Raw genomic sequence first — 6,115 nt, forward strand, 5'->3', positions numbered from 1 at the left:
TACACTAATGCATTACAACTGCACTGTCTGCCTCGCGATTCTATGGGAAACAAATCACTGCCTTGATGACTGTTCGCTTGGACAACAAAACTTATTGTGTAACATTCCCAGTTCAAAGATTGCCTATTGCTGTCACGTACAGCCTCAGTAGCTGACTCTTGAATGTTCTCATACTTCATATTGTCACAAGCTGCTTCATGAATGTTGGTTGACATCACATTGTGTTGACAGATGTGAAATATCTCTAGTCGCACTTTTACCGGTTGTTGTATGATTATTGTCAGTCGCACAATATTTGTCAAACAAGCCATTATGTCTCATTAAATTGCAAGAACTTCTGTTGTCTAACTGTGTATATTGCACAAATTTATCACTCTGTTCATCTTGCGATAGGTGATTTTTTGTACTTGCATCATCCAAACCAGAGATATCATCTTCAGTACCTCCTTCAACACAGCCAGTCTGTAAACAAAATTTGGAAATCACTCATTAAACCACTTTAAGGTAGCGACTCGGGTTCATTGTCACTTATTTCAATCCTCATTTTCACAAAGAAGACGTGGTCACACACCCGACATGTGGTACTTTTTTTATCTGCTCGGTCACCGAAGAGTTCAGAAAATTTGTTAGTTTTTTTAAAAACAGTGCGCATACGGCTGTTTTACTCAAAAACACGTGTTTTTTAGTTTTTTTACTCAAAAAAGTGTAAGTACAAATCTCCAATCGGCCTTGGTGATCTGTTTACGGCAATCGACGGCTGGGTATACTGGGCAAAAAACCGTGTCCCGGATTTTTGAAATTCGCTTTTGTTTTCGCACAATGCACCTTCAAAGTGTCAACTTGACGTTTTTTGCATAAATTATCGGCCTTTGTTCACGTTTGTCAGGATATCTTCACTTCCAGGCCCTTTATCGGAAATCTGAGACACAGTCTTTCAGATATATTCATTCACTGTCCACAGGTGAAAAATCAGGCTAGTCTGTCCAGGCGCCGCCGACTTATACTTATTTGAATAATGTACGCACTGCCAAAAACGGAACTGAGAAAATCGACGATTTGTGTAAACGACCTATGTATGACCTATGCGTCACACATTGTGACCAAAAAGTCCGACTCGCGCACTATTTTCTGCGAATTTTCTTACACCAGGACTAAGTTGAAATATTTAGAGTCAGTTTTGGGAATTTTGAATATGTTTAGGATTGCAGATCGTGTGAAAATAGAAAGAAATTATACACTGAACTGGCAAATGCTTAGTGCCAGCAGTGGGTGGTATTTACACAACAAACACAGAGGGGTACTTAGCGATTTAATCCATTTTTGGAACGTTTAACTAGTAGATTAACTGTATACTGTTGTCTCAACGGTTACAATCTGGTTACCAGAGTTCACAGTCAAGACGAAGACGTTGAAACTTGCGTAAAAAAGTTTATCCGATCGAGACTTATGTGCTTGTCGTCGTGCGATCGCGTCGGACATTCACTTGTTCTTGACTCAAGTTGTCTACTTCCTGTCTTGCGATCGGCAATTTATGCATGTTCTTTGTGAAAAATGATTGTCAAGTTCATGGTAGCGCCGACACTGTGCGAACGGGACGTCACTTACTAGTTTTCCTACCTCAAGATGAGACGAACACACGTAACTCTTGACAACATAAAATGTCTGTCGTATTTTCTTAGCTTTTTATTATTATTATTATTTTATTTTTATTATTATTATTATTATTATTATTTTATTTTTATTATTATTATTTTATTTCGGACAACATTCGTCCATATAAATTGCACCGCACTGCAAACTTTTCGCCCTTCGTTGCGACGGGAGAGATGACTCGTGTTATTTTTTCAAACTTTATATGTGTTCTTGTACCGATTTTTAATATCAAACTAATAATAATCACGCCGTAGCGTAGAACAGCGCAGGCTGTCATCGACAGCGTGTTCCGAGAGACAGAGTATCGACTAGTCTACAGTGGAGTCAATACCAGCGCACACATAATTATTTCGGAGATTTTTACTTTTAGTCAAACTCTCGATGACTGACCTCATATAGCAAAAATTGCTAGTTTCAGCACTTCTAGAAGTTGAGCCGGGTTTGTTTTACGTTCAGTGTTGAGGTCCAGCTAGCAGCTGTGGAGTCTGCGGGTAATTGTGATAAGTTTAGACAACACGCACGAAAGAATCATTTGTGAACCCTCGCAATTCACGTTTGACGAAATTTAATTTTTGGGTTATATTTAAAGAAAGAAAAGGCATGAAATAAAAAAATATTTGCATTTCGTTTCGAAAAATTAGCAGATCGGTGAACTTGCTCTTGTGCGTGAATCTACATTATGTGTGTATGAACTCCTGCACTGGCTTGGGAAACTCCTTGACATAAATGTCGCGTGATGTCGGGGTACAGTGTTGTTCAAGGTTTCTCAGCAGACACGAAAAGACTGCACGATAGAAAACTCGAGTTCAAAAATATAAAAGAACACGATACTAACACTAAGCATGTACAGCAAGAGTAATAAAATTATCGCAACTAACAGAAGTTTCATCTCGCTCAGGCTAATTTTTGGACTCGGGTATGTAATCAGCATAGCCTAATATGTTCGAAAAGCAGCGTGTCAAATACTTTCATAGTTGTTGAACTGAGCACGTCTCCGTTATCGTCTGCGTCCTCGGCCAAATCTGACTCTTCACTGCATTCTTGATCGTTATTGCAGGGAGTATGAGCCAAAGTCGGACTGTTTTACATTTAAATCGACCTTTGCGCACGTTGCCGTCTTTTTCAGGTCCGCTTTTGTGGACCTCGCTTGCTTTTTCGACGGTACGGAGCGCGAGCGCCGGCTTTGGTCTGCTCGACGTGTTTGCCGTACCGATACACATGATACATGCGGAGTTCAAAACGCTGAGCATAACGTTGAAGCTAGCGCATGCGCACTATACCGCAAAGCCTATACATAATCTCTGCGTGTTTATCAAAGATATCGTGGTCGGTAATCCGCGACCGTTAAAGACAAAAGGGAAATAATGGCACGCGGTGTAGCTGATAGTTTGCCATTTTAGTAATATTTCAGGAATTTCCCGGTACGATGTGACCCAACACCTTTCCCCAAAAGAAAGACCACGTGTCAGTGGTTCGAAATTTGAAATAAAAAAAAATTGCTAAAATTGACCTTTGAACCTGAGTCGCATCGTTAAATTCAGCAAATATTCTACGAACTGACATATTTTTTTCACATAGCAACTAAATCAATGAAATCTCTGCATTGTATCTGAAGTGTATCTTTGGTAAAACCAAATCTTTGCATGGTACAATATATATTCTGCATTTCATAGTGGGGAGTTAAAGCTTTGAATTGTTTTTTTTCATTATTCAAGTGTGTATAAATATTTACATTAAAATTTATGAAAATCTACTTCACAAACTGCAATCTGGTAGTTTGATCATCAAAATATGACTTGGCTTTTGTAACATAGAAACTGTACTGAAACTACAATCTGTTCACACTGTAAACTGATCATGGAACAGGGAGGATAGGAGTTGAGACACAACGGCCAGCTGTTTTCAATTCAAACACATTACAATCAAGTGTAGAGCTAGAAAGCAACACTTGAGACAGATAATATTGTTAAATGAACCAAACCAAAAAACAGTCACTGTTCACTGAAACAAAAAACAATGCCAAAAAGCTGAAGTTGGGGTAACTGAAAGGTAAAGTAATTTACTGATATTCCATGTTACAAATAGCATGCATACTGTAAAGAAATTACTGCAGCTAAATTTTACAGGATTGCAATGATTACTTTCAATCATGGTAATCTTACACTTACATTGTACGTCCTATTTGCTAGTGTACTTGCTTTTTGTATCTACAGATACCTATTAACTAAAATAACAGAAGATTGAAATCCTGTGACATACCCGTTTTTTAGCTGCTGACTTTCTCCAGTTCTTCTTTCTTGGCATAGTAAACCTGATAAGTAATTCAAAACAGTTACTTAATACACCTCTCACGGTACATTGACATTTAGGTCTACTATGTATAGTAACAGTAGTAAGGCCATCGATGTGTACTTATATATGTGGTGCTGTTTTGGCATTTCACCAATAATTTCAAAATCACTCTCAGAGTCAAAGGCCAAAGGTAAATGAAACTTATATGCATGAAAGTACTTCCTTAAATCATGACAAACAAAACATAGTGAACACAAAATATCAAAACATTACATAACTAGTACACTAGAAGAATAAGGCCGTTCACAGTTTACGCCCCCCCCCCCTTCCACTGTCTATGGTTTACGTCACTGTTCTCTCATGATCATTGGTACCCGGAGAAGTCGGCCAGTTGCGAACTCGGCCAGCGCCGGCGCCGACCAAAATGTAATGAAGAAGTCGGCCAGGAGAAGTCGGTCACTCGCAACAAAGCAATATGATTCCATACGCATTCTCTTCATAGTTGAATACTTAATCGGCACATGCCAGTTTTAACTATTTACTACCATAGTTTTTGTTATTTTGTCGGTTAATACTACTACGAACATTCAGAAAACAATGCGAAGAGGTCCCACGTCCACCCTGCAAAACATGTACGGTCTGCCTCGGTGTCTCTGTAGATCGCGCGCGTACGGTATTAAAGTTCACGCAAACATTATGCCATTTCGTCAGTAAAATTCATGGCTTGACGACTCGTAACTAATTTGCTTCATCATCTCCCATGACTTTTTAACGCACATCAAGTGTAACCATGACGAAGGCTGCAAAACTCGCTGCCACGATCGCGATACACCGCCATCTTTAATTTTACGCAATGTGTACATCATACGTGCGTGCTACCTCCATGGTTGAACTGTGATCTGTGAAATTTGCAAACATTACGCTCACCTTATGCATGACATTTAGATCGCTTTCGCAAATAACTTTGGTGAGACTTCAGAAAAAGAAACACTATTATAGATCATATATTGTATATTGGGTGCCTGCTGTACTGGCCGAGTTCGCCCACTAGCATGGCAGACTTCTCGATCTCCAACCCAACTGGCTGAGTTCGCAACTGGCCGACTTCTCCAAGTTGTATTCCTCTCATTAATATGCAAAAATTAATTTGTCCGCATTGTCAGATTACGCTTTTTAAAATTACGCTTGCAAGAACGATGAAAATTCATCTTAGTGGGCGACTGCTAGTGTAACAATGAATACCAAAAGACATATTCACGACTCAGAGAACAAGCTGCAAAAACAGCCACGCATGCAACATTGATAAAATTGTCCGCATTTCAAGCTGCGTGTCCGATGTCGCGGGCGTACAGCTATATGTGTAACGGTGAACAGCGCTATTCATCACATTGACATATACAATCACTCAGAGATTTAAACATTTGTACAACTTACCTTTTTAATAGTCAGTAAATGGTAGAGTAATTGTTGACACGACAATGGCAAACACGATGGTTTAGGCTGATGTCTTACGGTAAACTGAGTCATGAGATCGGCTGTTCAATCCACAGTCAGCATTCCCTGATATTAATTTACATTAGCAGCACATCAGTTTCATTCTCACATGACTTTACTATGGCTGTTCCGTGCTTGGCCAGCACTTGAAACGATCATGCCATGCGCATACTTTTTAGGTAAATCAATCAACATATTAGCACACACTGTCTTTACCGATCGAAGTCAACAATGATGTCAAAATCAACACAAAACTGACGAAATAACCCAAAATAAGCAACAGAAATCGAAAAGTTATTGTTGTATCGAGAGGACGGCACATCTACTGCATGACGCAAACTAGTTAATACATCTGCACATGCGCGTGGCCTCGCTCTGGACCCAACTCCATTAACGGGTCGCGACGTCGCGTCGGTGAATACCTTCCCCGGTAGAACTAACAGATTAGCCGGCGACGAAATCAAAATTCGCCGGTACCGGGCTAGCCCCCACCGGGTGAGTACCAAATACGGAGGCTATAATTCTTAAGTCGATCGAATGAGCCTTCCGCACCAAAAATACGCGACAGCGACAAAAGTACACATATCCACGAGACATCATCAAATACTCGCTACAGAGTCACGCGTGCTAAAAAGTTTAAATCATAAAACTCCCACCAGACAGAGAAACAAAATGG

General features: G+C 39.8%; 1 long non-coding RNA gene across 1 annotated transcript; it reads right to left on the bottom strand.

Annotated features, from left to right (window-relative positions):
• Positions 1 to 213: 213 nt before the first annotated feature.
• Positions 214 to 5,836, bottom strand: LOC139144124 (uncharacterized). Its single transcript, XR_011554749.1, has 3 exons — positions 5,380 to 5,836; positions 3,913 to 3,964; positions 214 to 462 (listed from the first exon to the last, which is right to left on the bottom strand). It is a non-coding gene; the product is annotated as an uncharacterized lncRNA (long non-coding RNA).
• Positions 5,837 to 6,115: the final 279 nt, after the last annotated feature.

The sequence above is a fragment of the Ptychodera flava genome, chromosome 11, assembly GCF_041260155.1.
Source record: "Ptychodera flava strain L36383 chromosome 11, AS_Pfla_20210202, whole genome shotgun sequence".
Classification (NCBI taxonomy): domain Eukaryota; kingdom Metazoa; phylum Hemichordata; class Enteropneusta; family Ptychoderidae; genus Ptychodera; species Ptychodera flava.